Raw genomic sequence first — 15,375 nt, forward strand, 5'->3', positions numbered from 1 at the left:
TATTCCAGGCACTGTACTGTGGAGAAACATAAAGAATAGTGAGAATTTATGAGAAATATTTCTGTAAGAAACATTGTGACATACTATATATCCAAAGTAGACAATAAATTTTATGATTTAGAGAAAGTTGAGAAGATAATATATTTGCTTATTCTTCAAAACAGTTGAGTTTGTTGTACTGTCCGTTGATTATTTATAAAGGACATTTATAATTCTGTGTTATAAAGCAGTTTCAGCTGAAAATAAAGAGAATTATTGAGTAAACACTGCATTAATTTGGTATGACCAGACTCTCAAGGCTAGAGGCATCTGGGTATCATTGTAGGCTACAGTGATACCTGATTAATACTATCAATGTAGGCTACAGGTATCATTAAAAATAGTATATATGCTTAATTAACAGATATTAGATATTTTCCCTAAAATATAAATCTCTGAACTTGTAATCTATCTGTGACTTTGCCCTTTCATTAGCATCTTTTCTAAATTCAATAGTAATGGTTATTGGCTCTGTCTCTAATACAGATATTGAGCTATTTTGAATAGTTGAGGATTTATTATTATGGCAGTATTATTAAGCAATTAGTCCTGGCAGATCAAGATATGGAATTAACATTTTATATTCTGAAGTGAACTTTATAAGTAGCTTTAAATGAGAGTAAGAAAATTAGCAAATTAAAATGGACCCTTTGCCCTGATATTTATTATAGATCATCTTTCCTCCTCTATTACATGTACAGTAGCATGGTTATAGCTGACTTAATTTTATATAATTCTTTTCATTTAATTTTCTCCTTTATGTAGAAAACTATGCAGAGTTTTTGTTTGAAATATATTGTAGGGATAATAATTTTTAAAACCAGAAATAAAAAGAAAAAATAAATACACCCTGAAGATCTCTAATAAATAAAACTTGTTGCCTCCAGGATGAAATTCTCCCCACTCTACCTCTGGATCAGAACATCTTTATCATAGTTATCCTTCATCTGCTGCAGGTAAAATACTTGCCTCATTCCTGTCATCACTGAATGTGAAAAGCAGATGGTCTGCACTCTTTCTACAACAATAGAGATCATATTTTTGTTCCCAGAAAAGACATCCAAAAGTTACAAGTGAGAAGTGATCACTGCCTAGGCAGACCGTTTTCCTCCAGTGAGGGTTCACTGCTTATAGACTGGAAAGGACACTAACTGGAAAACTCGTAGTTTTAATCTCACATGCTCTCTGGCAACTCTCTTATTTTCTGCAAAAAATTTGCCCCTCATAGTCAGGGTTGAATCCATAGCCCAATGTCTCCCAGGGTATTTCCTGGGTGGTATGTGAGAAAATGAATATTCTGTATTTATTATAAATCTAGTGGGTGGAGAGATTATTAGAAGGCTTACTTTATCTCTAGACATCTGCCTAATGACTTGACATCATAGGAATTTCTCCAGCATGTATTGTGGAAACAATCCGGCCTACCTTTTCTATTGAGAGAACCCACAATATTAGAAATCAGAATGCCTGGATTTGAATTCTGCCCTACAGGCTGTGTAACCTTGAGCATGTCACTCAACCTGAACCTCAGTTTTTTCATTTGTAAGGGAGATATTAATGACAGCAGCATACCAGTGCCACAGGATTTTCTTTTTCTTTTTTTTTTTGGTTGGTGAGGTATATAATAAAATGAAATAAAATATATTAAACATATTGCAAATTGCAAAATTTTATAAAAATGCTAGTTATAACTAATTGTTACTACATGTTCTCTCTTTTTTCTTTTTGTCCTCTGGTCCATCATCTCTTCAACTCCATGTCTTCCTCCCCCGTCTGCTCTATTGTGTGCAAGTGGTGAAACCAAAACTAAACCAAAACAAAACATGATACCATTAGTTGGGTCTCATGAAATACTATCTTGCCCACTCTCTTTCTTTTTCCTGGTAGTCAGATTGAAATTTCCAATTGTCAAACTGAAGTTCAACCCATGAAATTGCTTTCTGTTTTTCCTTTTATTTGACTAATGTGTCAGTCCTTTCAATATCTATGGAGGAATGAAAATAAATAATTCACAGTGCTCTAGAGGGAGACACAAGTTAACTTGTCAATTAACTTTATTTTTACAAAACAATAAATATGTGGAACAGAAACTTTTTGTAATGAGGATAGGTGCTGAATCTAAAGGAATATTCATGGCATGCTGAGTTGTAATTACTTATACTCAAAAACCAACTGATGGATACATCTCAGCTGGGATACTCCATCCAATTTTTTTTCTTATTCTTTACTCATATCATAACAGATACATTTCCAAAACATTATCCAAATACTGCATGTATTACCCTGGGAAAGCCTCCCCATTTTTGACCACAGGTTTCTCAGCTGATTGTATTCTGGGGAGCACCCAGAAAGTACCATTAAAATTCACTGCAGTCAAAGCTGTTTTTTACAGTGTTGCTTCTCTTAGTGCCCATTGCCCCCTTTCCTGTACCAATGAGAGGAATCATGTGTCCTCATGCTATGCCTTGCCTGCCACCTCCTTTCAAAATTTGTGTTATAACATCCAAAACTATCACCTTCATATATTGAGCTTTTGCAATCCTGGAAAGCAAAATGTTGTTTTAGCTGTCTTTTTACCAAGATACGAGACACAGATTCTCACAGTTAATTAAAGGGTATTTTATAATAATATAAGTGAAAATGCATGTAAAAGTGCAATGATTAGCTAAAAATTATGTTCAGAAGCCATATTAATAAAGTTCTTATATGTCACATTCAGAAAAAATTGTATTAGAACACAAGCTAAAAATAAATCATTCATCACAATATAGTTAGAGGAATATTAAGAGAATAATAAGTGATTTGACCTACTAAAAGAGAATTACATTATTTCCCTTTGAAATTTACCAGCATATTATTAGAATCTTCAATATGATTCTTATGAATCTTCAGTATGATTCTTCAATATGAATACTTACCAATAACTCTGAAGTTCTATTATGCATCCTTTATATTAGGTTTATTTTACTTTGAATTGTTATCCTGTAAAAAAATATAACTGAAAATCAAAATGGCAAAACCATTTCAAAGAATTTCTATGTCTCAGTTTCCTAATTTGCATAAAATGGGATTAATAATAACACTTTTCTCACTGAGTTACCATGAGGATTAAATGAGCTAATAAATGTGAGGTATGCAGAATAATGCCTAACACATAGAAACACAATATTTAAAAAATTACAGAGTTCCATATGGTTGTTAGAATTTTATCAACCTTACATTTCCCAACCTATTGGTTATTATCTGCTCTCACCTAACCAATGAGTAATAAGAATCTCTAATAAACCACCACTTGTCAACTTTTGGTGCAGTAACAAAGAAGAATATCACAATTATCAGAAAATATGACTCAGGCACACCTTCCTTTTCCAACTACATATCTCCATGAGGCTGAATTGCCCTCATATACTTCAACAGAAACAACAAATAGCAATGAGAAATCCAGCTATCTTCTATTAGAGCAGACATTAAAGAGATTTGAAAAAATGACAAATAATGCTACTTTTCAGTACTCATCTTTTATTTTATAGAATATCTTTATATTATAAAATATTTATATTATGTGTAAAAGACTTCTTATTACTTTTGAATGAATAAATAATTTTCAAATTTTTTCAGTTTTAGTGTATATTATGGTAAAAATCAATAGATGTAACTCAGATAAATGAAAGTTGTTTGGGGTCTTCAGTGATTTTTAAGAATACAAATGGGTCCTAATGCCAGAAAGTTTGAGAACTGCTAATGTCTAAAATTTCTTTAAATTATTTTATGGTTAAAATTTTCTGAATAGATATATTAATGACAATTTATGTCAAACATTCTTTCTTTAGATTTTAAAAATCTCACATTATAAAACCTAAATAACATGATTTTATGATACAGTGTTTTGCAGTAAAAAGAATATGAGATTTGGATTTTCAATTCTAATACTGAATCCATTACAGATGCTGTAGTAAGATAAAAAATATTATTATTATTTTGAGACAGGGTCTCATTCTGTCATCCTGGCTGGAGTGCAGTGGCATGATCACAGTTCAGTGCAACCTCAACCTCCCAGGTTTAAGTGATCCTCCCACCTCTGCCTCCTGAGTAGCTGGTACTACAGGCACATGTCACCATGCCTAGAACATTTTTTCTTTAAATTATCTTTAATGCCAAAATATTAGGCTGATCCTGGCATCATTCATGTCAGTGGTGAAATTTTTCCATATTGCTTTCTTCAACTTTTAGAGCATTTGGCTCTGGTTTTTACAAAAAGTTAAAAATAAATAACTGTATAAATACCATATTTTTCCTATCTAGGTTGCCCTGAAGCTGAGATATGTGTAGTCCTAGACTAGAAGATGAGATTCAGCTGAGACCAAGGGCTCAGTTGCAGAAATCAGTGATCATGAGGCTGTGAAATCCTAATAACAAACTGAAATCCTTGAAAGACTACTGGACTACTAGAAATAGAAACCAGTCTTACATAGTGAAATCTCAAAGAAAAGGCCAAACCAAGATGACGCAAAGTTACACCATAGACTTAGGTAAGTCACTTCTCTATGTATTCACATCTGATTCTGTAAAGTGGATCAATACTATTTACTTCACAAGCTTGTTTTAAAAGATTACATGTGTTAATGTAAATGAAATATCTACATAAATTACAACGTGCTCAACAAACTGTTATTGTTGATATTGTGAAAGTAACCAAAGGAGCCCCGAATGTAGTCAGACCACATGACTTTCAGGTCACGTTCCATCATTTGGCTCTTTCGCTTATCCTTTCTAAACCTAGATTTCTCTATCCATATGAAGTAGAAGGGACATGTGTGATGGTGTGGGCTTTGGGAAGGGGCAGTGTGTGAGGTGGGGAGGCAAAGAGATGGCAGAAGGTTGTTGCTATGCAACACAACCCCATGTTTTTAGAAAAATTAGTAATGCCTTAGAAAAGCACTGAGAATGTTGTGGAGAAAGAAGGGGCTCATGACTCAGCATGACAAGGAGAGGAACCTGAAAGATAGGTAAATGCAGGAGGGCAGCCTGAAAAAGGCTAAGAAATGTTGGGTGTTGAAGTATTTTTGTACCTAGCAGGAACCCTGCTTGTAAAGTGAGTATGGTCAAGTTTTATTAAAGAGGTTTTTTTTTTTTTTTTTTTTTTTTTTGGCAGGAGCTAGAAACAAGCTGCTTCTATAGAAATAAAGCACTTCCTTCTTGTGTATTGTATACCATGCTGTCTACCCCTTCACATTTTAATGAAAGAGAGGACCGATTAATATTCTTTCATATATTTGTTGGAGTAGGAACTTAGAGCTGACAGTTACAGTTTCTGAGAGTTAAAAAAATTAAAAACACTGTTTTGCCAAAGATCATAATTGTTCTCTAACTCTTATACAAGATGATTTTGGTGAGGATAAAAAGGTTTCCACAGAGTATTCATGTTTGCATGAGTGTTCAAATGTAAAATATTCTATAGAAAAGCATCAGTAGGTAATAGATGCAGATGAGCAGACTCAAAACACACATTCATAAAACACAACAAAAATCATCCAGATCACTTTGCAACATCCCTATACATTGTGGACAATACTATGTTTTCAGAAACAAGTCCAAATAACTATTGGTGATACCCTAAAGAAACATCCCAGTCGACATTAAGAAAACTCTTCAAAACACTAACAAAATTTCTTCTATCAAATAAGGAGTCTGAAATTAGGGAGCCTCAAGGGGGTTTCAGTTCTAACATTCTGTAAGTCAATGACTTTTATTAGCCACTAAAAGCTGAAATATAGACTAAATTCTCCTAAAATTAAACATTTGTTTAAAAAGACAAATCATAAAGAATTCAGAAGGCTGTAAGTCTCTTTGGAGGCTGACAGAAGTGTGGCATGTAGTTATTATCGAAGTCCATGAGGGGACAAGAGTTCTGAGCATTGTCTATTTTGAGTGTCAACTATGAGAAAGTCAATCTGGCAAGCATTTTATATACATCATCCTATTTTAGAGTAAAAATGAAGTTTTAGAAGTTTTAAGTATCAGTGAGGCCCAGGAAACCACAAATGTCACATTCATATTCTCGAACAATTTAATCTGAAGCACTGACAAGCATTAGAAGACATTAAATAAAGAGAAATGGCATTAATAATAACAGCCTGGAATATTAAAGCTGAGCTTGCTACATGACCTGAGATAGCTGGACTGTATAGGTGCTGCATGGAGTTGATTTAGATTCATCCAACAAAGAAAGAGTGAAATATATTGTTTATAATTCCCTGAAAAACACACACACACATACACACACATACACACACTTCAAATAATTGTAACTGTGAAAGCAAAATAAAGAACTAAAAAATCATAAGCTTCAAACTTAAATAAAACCATGGGCCATAAAAAATTGATTACAAGCCTTGAGAGAAAAGAATCGTGCTGACATATGTGCTTTGTAACTTCCATAAACTGTGCTGAGTATTACTCATTTCAGTAACAGAAGGAAGTATACAAAGAACAGGTCTGTTAGGACTTTGGGGTGGGATGTGTGTTAGTAAAAGACTTAGTTAAGATTCCTTAGTTAAGATTCTTTTTGCTTATATAAGCTCTTTTTCTTATTATCTTGGATGATAGCTTTTCCGTTTTAACATTGACTGAGAAGGGGCAAAGGCTCTCAAAGTTATTCACCTGAAACTACAAAATGTATTTAAAAGCATAAGGAATGTAACTTTTAACCAAGGCTCTAGGCTCTAGATATCACAAAGCCAGTTAGATTCAATGGCTTGTTATGGTGAATTTTATCTACCCAGGCTGTAAACAAAGCCACCAGCTTAGTGAATATTAATCCATTACTTTAGGAATAATCTCGCTAGCCTTGTGTTAATTCAACTTGTCACATAGCCTAGTTTCTCTTCTTAGATTGCTACTGCATTTTGAGGCCGGCTTTTTTTATTTTTATTTTTTATTTTTTTTGCAAACTACTGAAATAAAGACTACATCTAGCAGTTTCTCAGCCAAATATGACATACAATTTCATCTTTCACAATAGCCACATGCAGGCAACCTGGGCACAACAACCAAGAATGGAATACCTTGGTGAAAACTTCAGGTGGCCAGTGAGTCTAAATAAATGGGCAAATAGTTTAGACTATATGTAAGGAATTCTCAAATAGTTCTAAGAAGAAATCAAATAATAGCCATCATGCTTGAATGACATGGACAGGGCAGTTGTTTCTTTATCTTGTGATCCAACTTCCCCATACGAATGTGAAAGAAAGCAGTATCAACAACATAGTTTGTGAGGAAGGTGAAGTAATGTCTACTACAAGAAAGAACATTTTAAAAATCAAGGAAGTATCTCTGTCTCTAATTCTCTTCCCAAGGGACATTTTCTGATTAAGTAAAATCTCATGCCTTAGTCAAAGATAATATGTTAGAAAAGTACTGTGCTGAAATTCATGGTGTGAAATTACAGACCAGCCCGAATCAAATATTGTTATTCAATTTTAAATAGCTTCAATTACTAAGAGTTTGTAATCAACAAAGAAATATAATTTAACACTTAATTTTCATATTTGATATGTAAATAGGAGGATTACTAACAAATATTCTAATTATTCTTTATGATTTACTATTGGTCCATGTTTAATTATGAAATGTGTAACAAGATATCATCCCATCAGCTCTATTGCTATGCACTATATTTCCTGCAAATATATTAGACATGTTCTATAGTTGATGGACATAATGGTAGATTCAACTCTGATCAATCACTGTTATATTTTCACTACCTGGAAAATGACAATATTTACAGCTGTCTTCATGCTTTTACTTATACATTATAGAAAACAAGAAAGTGCTATTTGATAATAATTAGATAGCATCAAACAGATTTTAGAGTAATATGAAACAGTGTAACAATTTAGAATGCTCTATCTGGTGATTTGTTAAACATGCCAATTTTGCTTGGTTATATGAAAGCAATTTTCTTTAGTATGAGTCAGATTCTTTCCAGGGTACTCCATGGATCAGTGCAATTTGTTGTACTACATACAGAAATGTTAAATGACCTATATAAAGTTTAATTTTGTATGTCAACTTGGCTAGGATATGGTAACCAGATAGTGTTCTAGATGTTTCTGTAAAAGTATATTTAAAGATGAGATTATAATTTAAGTCAGTTGACTTTGAGTAAAACAGATTACCCTCATAATGTGGATGGGCCTCTCTGAATTAGTGAAAAGCCTTAATAAAAAATGACTGATGTCTCCTGAAGAAGATGGAATTCTGCCGGCAGGTTGCCTTAGGACTTGAACTGCTGCACTGGTTCTTCCTCCCCTGGGTCTCCAGCCTGCTGGCCTATCCTGTAGATTTTGGGCTTGCTAGTCTCTATGGCTGAATGAGCCAATTCCTTAAAATAAATTTATTTCTGTCTGTTTATATACATCCTACTGTTCTCTTTCTCTATAGAAGGCTAATGCAAACTATTTATTGGAATAATAAAAGATACCTTTAAAGTGTCTTAGAAATACATTATTCTTGAATGCCTTTGATATTTCTTGAAATTTCAGGGAATAAAAAATAATATAGAAGCAAAATTTTGAGGAAAATAGCTCTTAGATTTCAGCCTATGTAGATCAGAGTAAACTGAATTCTACTTGTTCTGCAGAAGAAAATATGAGACACAAATTAAGAAAGAGGAAAAAAGTTTTATTTCACACTGAAAATTGTAAACAAGTTTCTCTAATTAGCATTAGATTTTCTCTATTGCTCAATAAAATGGTAAACAGGAAAGTTTTTGTTCTTTAGTTTCTTTTAAAATTTTCTTAGTAAACAAATATTGTCAATGGTGTATACATTTCCAGCATCCTTTCCAGCATCCTATTTGCACTGCCATTGTCCATGTTTAAAATTAAGGGAGGTGGTAGAATGCAGTGATTTAGAATTAGGCTGCAGATCTGCACTGTCGAACATGGGAGGCACTACCGACGAGCAGCTATTTACATTAAAAGTAATTTAACTAAATAAAATGAAAATTCAGTTTCTTAGTTATATTAGCCATATTTCAGATGTTCAATAGCCATTTGTGGCTAGTGGGTACTGTATTGGAGAGTGAAAATGTAGAACATTCCTACAAAAATAAAATGATCCTTTAAAATAAAATTTCCATAAAAATAAAATTGCTATAAAATAAAAGTTCTATTGGATCACATTTCTCTAGCGTAAGACTGCATAGGTTCAAGTTTAGTTCTGGAGCTAATTATCAAAGTGAATTTGTCTTCTCTGTGCTTTGTTTTCTCATAGATAATATACTAATAATAGAATCTATTACCTTGGATTATCTTGAGAATTAAATATTATAATGTTTGTAATGCACTTGACATTTTATAAGTGTATCAGAGTTTTCTAGTGGGACAGAACTAATAGGATATATATATATGTATATGTGTATACATATATATATGTTAAGTATTAACTTACACAATCACAAGGTTCCACAATAGGCTGTCTGCGAGATGAGGAGCAGGGAGAGCCAGTCAGAGTCCCAGAACTGAAGAACTTGGAGTCCAATGTTCAAGGGCAGGAAGCATCCAGCATGGAAGAAAGATTTAGGCTGGGAGGCTAGGCCAGTCTCTCCTTTTCACGTTTTTCTGCCTGCTTTGTATTCACCGGCAAGTGATTAGATGGTGCCCACCAGATTAAGGGTGGGTCCGTCTTTCCTAGCCCACTGACTGAAATGTTAATCTCTTTAGGCAACACCCTCACAGACACACCCAGGATCAATACTTTGTATCCTTCAATCCAATCAAGTTGACACTCAGTATTAACCATTACAAGTCCACCCCTTGTCAACTTGAACCCATACACATCTCCTGATAATCTTCAAATAAGACAATAATAAGGTCACAATTACACCTAACATAATACAACTATCCTTCATACAACCAGAAGTGCACCAATCCCCACTCAAACACTATTACATAAAGTTTTAACAATACTTAAATTACATAAAGTTGCAATGTAATTATACTTTATACAATTACACTATTACATAAAGTTTTAACAATACTTAAAAGCTTAAAAAACAATACTTAAAAGTCAACAAATCTTATGACACACGATAAAGGAAAAGAAAAGAAAATGAAGATATTTTCTTAGCATAAGTGTTATACATGCACAAACATGTTCTTAACAAAAGAGGGAGGAAGTACTCATGACAGTTACAGTCCTTGTTTCTGCAGCTGGTCACGTGGTCGTAGCTGATATTGATGACTACCTTCTTCTACTACACATTCTGTATTACCTTTGCCCTCTGCAAGCACTTCAGCAGGTTGTGTTTGTTTGTTTGTTTGTTTTCTGGTGGACTGACCCAAACCTTCATTCCTGAGGGGTCTGGAACATTTGTAGTTCTGCCTGGATTGGGCTGTTGTAGTTTCCCATTGACCTTAATCACAGGGCGTGGTAATACTGAGAGACAACCTAATGGACCTCCTGTATCCATGCATACTCTTCCTTACCTCCATTATGCAGTAGTAGACTAATTTCATCTTGATAGTCCGGGTCAATCACCCCAGCCAACACTAACTCCTTTCTTAGCCTGTTGACTTAAAGGTAGGAGGAACCCAAAGTGTCCAGGTGGCACTCTTAACTTCCAGTTTAATAGAATCTTTAAGTCTCCTGGTGGCAGCGTTCCTCCCTCTAGAAGTAAGATCTCTAGGCCAGCAGAAGGTAATGTCGCAGGAACAGGGAGCAAAAATTTTGCTAGTGGATCACAGGGGTGATGGCGAATGGTACCTATTCCACTCCCACCCCTTGATTCCTGGACCCGTGAATCCTGGCTATGGGAGACACAGTACCATATATTGGACACTGATTCAGAGCATACATGGCCTTCTGGAGAACTTTGCCCCAGCCCTGCAAAGTATTGTCACCTAGTTAGCATTGTAATTGTGATTTCAAAAGGCCATTCCACCATTCTATCAATCTAGCTGCTTCAGGATGATAGGGAACAGGGTAAGACCAATGAATTCCATGAGCATGAGTCCACTGCCACACTGCTTTAGCTGTAAAGTGAGTGCCTTTGTCAGAGGCAATACTGTATGGAATACCATGATGGTGGATGAGGCATCCCACAAACCCACAGATGGTAGTCTTGGCAGAAGCATTGTGTGCAGGATAGGCAAAGCCATATCTGGAGTAAATGTCTATTCCAGTGAGGACAAACCTCTGCCCTTTACGTGATGCAAGAGGTCCAATATAATCAACCTGCCACCATGTAGCTGGCTGATCAGCATATCAAGGGCTCAGTGTTGGTCTCTGCTGCTGGCAAATTGGGCACTCAACAGTGGCTGTAGCCAGGTCAGCCTTGCTTCGTGGAAGTCCATGTTGCTGAGCCCATGCATAACCTCCATCCCTGCCACCATGGCCACTTTGTTCATGGGCCCATTGGGCAATGACAGGGATGGCTGGGGAAAGAGGCTGAGTGGTGGCTACAGAACGGGTTACCCTATCCACTTGATTATTAAAATCCTCCTCTGCTGAGGTCACCTGTTGGTGAGCACTCACATGGGATACAAATATCTTCACAGTTTTTGACCACTCAGAGAGGTCCATCCACAAACCTATTCCTCAAATTTCTGTGTCACCAATTTTCCAGTCATGCTTCTTCCAAGTCCCTGACCATCCATCCAAACCATTGGCGACAACCCATGAAACAGTATATAATTACACATCCAGCCATTTCTCCTTCCATGCAAAGTGCACAACCAGGTGCACTCCTCAAATTTCTGCCCACTAGAAGATTTCCCTTCACCTCTGTCCTTTGGGGATGTCCTAGAAAGGAGCTAGAGTGCTGCAGCTGTCCACTTTTGGGTGGTGTCTGCATATTGTGCAGAACTACTATGAACCAGACCCTAGTCTTCTCTTCCTTTATCAACTGATCATAGAGAACTCCCCATAAGGCCATTGGTGCATGCTGGGGAGAGAAGGCAGGGTGGCAGCAGTGGAGACCATTGGTATTTGAGCCACTTCCTCATGTAACTTACTTGTGCCTTCAGGACCTACTAGAGCTAGATCATGTACATACCACTTCCATTCGATGATGGAATGCTGCTGTGCACAACCCACTTTATGGGTAGATGGGTCAGAAAGCACCCAGTTCATGATAGGCACTTCAGGTCACATGGTGACTTGATGACCCATAGTCAAATGTTCAGTTTCCACCAAAGCCAAGTAACAGGTCAAGAGCTGTCTCTCAAAAGGAGAGTAGTTATCTGCAGAAGATGGCAGGGTACTGCTCCAAAATCTTAGAGGCTTCTGCTGTGATTCACTTATGGGAGCCTGCCAAAGGCTCCAAACAGCATCCCTATCTGCCACTGCCACCTCAAACTCCATTGAATCTGCTGGGTCATATGGTCCAAGTAGCAGAGCAGCTTGCACAGCAGCCTGGACCTGTTGCAGAGCGTTCTCTTGTTCTGGACCCCACTCAAAACTCGTAGCCTTTTGGGTCATTCAATAAAAGGGTCAGAGGAATGTGTTGCCTCAAAAATCCATTAGCCATGGTTGTAGGAGGGGCCAAATGTGGCAACTTATCCTTCACCTTAGAAGGAATATCATGACAGACTTCACTCCACTGGAGCCCACACCACTGGACTCACAGAAATTTTACTGAGGTAGAAGGTCCCTGAATTTTAGTTGGATTTCCCCCTATTTCCCATCGTCTGACACACAACTGTCTCACCAATAAGTTTAGTGTGTTTGCTACTTCTTGTTCACTGGATCCAATCAGCATAATGTCATCAATGTAATGGACCAGTGTGATATCTTGCAGAAACAAGAAGTGATCAAGTTCTCTCTGAATAAGATTATCACACAAAGCTGGAGAGTTGATATACCCCTGACATAGGACAGTAAAGGTATACTGTTGGTCTTACAAGCTGAAGGAAAATTGCTTCTGGGGGACCTTATGGACAGGAATGGAGAAAAGGGCATTTGGCAAGTCAGTGGTTGCATACCAGGTACCAGGAGATGTATTAATTTTGTCAAGCAATGAAACCACATCTGGTACAGCAGCTACAGTTGGAATCAGCTACCTGCTTATGCTTAGGAGAATCCATTGTCATTCTCCAAGATCCATCTGTCTTCTACACAGGCCAAATGGAAGAGTTCAATGGGGATGCGGTGGGAATCACCACCCCCGCATCTTTCAAGTCCTTGATGGTGACACTAATCTCTGCAATCCATCCAGGGACACAATATTATTTTTGACTCACTATTTTTCTAGGTAGAGGCAGCTTTAATGGATCCCATTTGGCCTTTCCCACCATAATAGCCCTTATCCTACCAGTCAGGAAGCCAATGTGTGGGTTCTGCCAGCTGCTAAGTATGTCTGTGCCAGTTATGCATTCTGGTACTGGGGAAATGACCATAGAATGAGTCTGGGGACACATTGGACCTGCTGTGAGTCAGACCTGAGCTAAAATCCCATTAATTACCTGACCTTCATAAGCCCCTACTTTAACTGGAGGACCACAGGATGTTTTGGGTTCCCCGGAATTAATGTCAGCTCAGAGCCAGTGTCCAGTAGTCCCAGAAATGTCTGATTATTTCCCTTTCCTCAATGCTCAGTTACCCTTGTAAAAGGCCGGAAGTCTCCTTAGGGAAGGATGGGAGAAAGATTCATTGCATAAAATGTCTGTAATGTAGTGGGGTCCTTGCTCAAGAGGAACCAGCCTCCCCTTCATTCAAGGGGTTTGGGGTGTGTAAATAGATAAAGTCTGGAAATTGATTGAGGAGCTGTGATTCTCTGTTTTTAGAATTCAAAATAGTCTTTTGTCCATTTGACCTAGAAGTTTTCTCATTATATAAATGAAGTAGGAATGCAGTAGGCTTCCTATCAATTTTACTTCTAGGAACACTGTGATTAATTAGCCAGTGCTAGAGGTCTACACGAGTCAGGCCATTCTGATTGCTGCTTTGTCTCTGCTGTCCATTATGGTGGCTACACCCACCTTGCCTTTGATGGTTGAGTGCTGCCACTTGGCCCCTGCCACCTCAGGATCCAATTATTCCCATTGTGTTTACATTTTGTAGTTGAGTGACTGTGGTTCCCACTGTTAGATCTGACATACAGAGAAGAGCAATTACAGGGCTCTTCAAAGATGCAGATACTGCCCTCACAAATCTGTTTTGCAAGGCATTGATCAAGGGTATGTCTTCTAGACCCTCCCAGCTGGAATGAATAGGAATGAAAAATCCACTCCACCATCCCAATCTCCCTAAGCCTTTGGATCCCTTCTTCTACATTAAACCAGGGGAGATCAGGCATTTCCACTTTGCTCACAGTGGACCATCTTTAAATTCATATTTAGCTAACCAAACAAATAAACAATTAAAACCTTTTTTGACTCCTCGAGCTATAATATTAAAAGCAGAGTACCTACTTAGTGGGCCCAAATCAAGAAATTTAGCCTGATCCAACTCTATGTTTCTTCTACCATTATCCGGTACCCTTAATATCCATTCCCATGCCTCTTCTCCAGATTGCTGTTTATATAAATTAGAGAATTCAAAACATACTTTTTGAGTGTAGCACATCTCCTCATGGGTTACTCTCTGAAACTCACCTCTAGGGGCCCACTGGGACTTTAGTCTAGTTATAGGTCTAGAAAGAAACAGGGGTGTTGGGGTGGCTCTTGAGGAGAATCATTATCTTGCCTGGCAACTGCCTCAGGGGAGGCCATCACTGTTGCCTCAGGCAGCACAGGGTTTATCTCCTCAGACAAAGGTGGAAAGGCTGATGGCAGCATGGGTTGGGGCGGGGGGGGATGTTGCCACTACTGGGGATGGGGAAGTTGTCCCTTTTGGCAAAAAAGGTTCATCAGAGTTTACAAACTCAGTGTCCCCAGCTTTATCAGGGTCCACACACACGTCCCCATTCCAAGTTGTAGGGTCCCATTCTTTTCCAATCAGTGCCCTCACTTTAACAGTAGACACCTGGTGAGGCTCTGCATGCACCTTTTTTGGCATGTCAGCCACTCTCATGATAAGAGTTTGTGTCTGTTTTTCCATAATTTCAGCTCTTTCTCTACAGGAGATAAGACTCTCACTCAGGGCAATCTTAGCAGAGTTGAGGCTCAGTATCTACTTCTGAAGCCATGGGACAGAATCTCTTAGTTCATCATTATCTTTCATCAGTTTGTCAACTGAACTTAGGAACAACCAACCAGCTTAATTATGTTCCTTGGTTCTCCACATATGGTCAAAGGTATTATGTATAAAGTCACTAAACTCCTTGCCTCTCACAAGTAGTGAGTGAATCAGGAGTGTCAAATGCATTGATTTTGCACAAGTGTCTAAACAGTT

At 37.3% G+C, this 15,375-nt stretch overlaps 1 protein-coding gene and 1 long non-coding RNA gene across 4 annotated transcripts in view; one reads left to right on the top strand and one right to left on the bottom strand.

Annotated features, from left to right (window-relative positions):
• LOC103236146 (uncharacterized) overlaps positions 1-15,375 on the top strand; it is a 189,237-nt gene that overhangs the window by 54,338 nt on the left and 119,524 nt on the right. The window contains exon 2 of the long non-coding RNA XR_005238193.2: positions 4,342-4,568. This is a non-coding gene — a long non-coding RNA (uncharacterized lncRNA). The remainder of the gene's footprint in view (positions 1-4,341; positions 4,569-15,375) is intronic.
• ARSJ (arylsulfatase family member J) overlaps positions 1-15,375 on the bottom strand; it is a 76,828-nt gene that overhangs the window by 13,224 nt on the left and 48,229 nt on the right. The gene's annotated exons all lie outside the window — the stretch shown is intronic.

The sequence above is a fragment of the Chlorocebus sabaeus genome, chromosome 7 (genome assembly GCF_047675955.1).
Source record: "Chlorocebus sabaeus isolate Y175 chromosome 7, mChlSab1.0.hap1, whole genome shotgun sequence".
In the NCBI taxonomy this organism is placed as follows: Eukaryota; Metazoa; Chordata; class Mammalia; order Primates; family Cercopithecidae; genus Chlorocebus; species Chlorocebus sabaeus.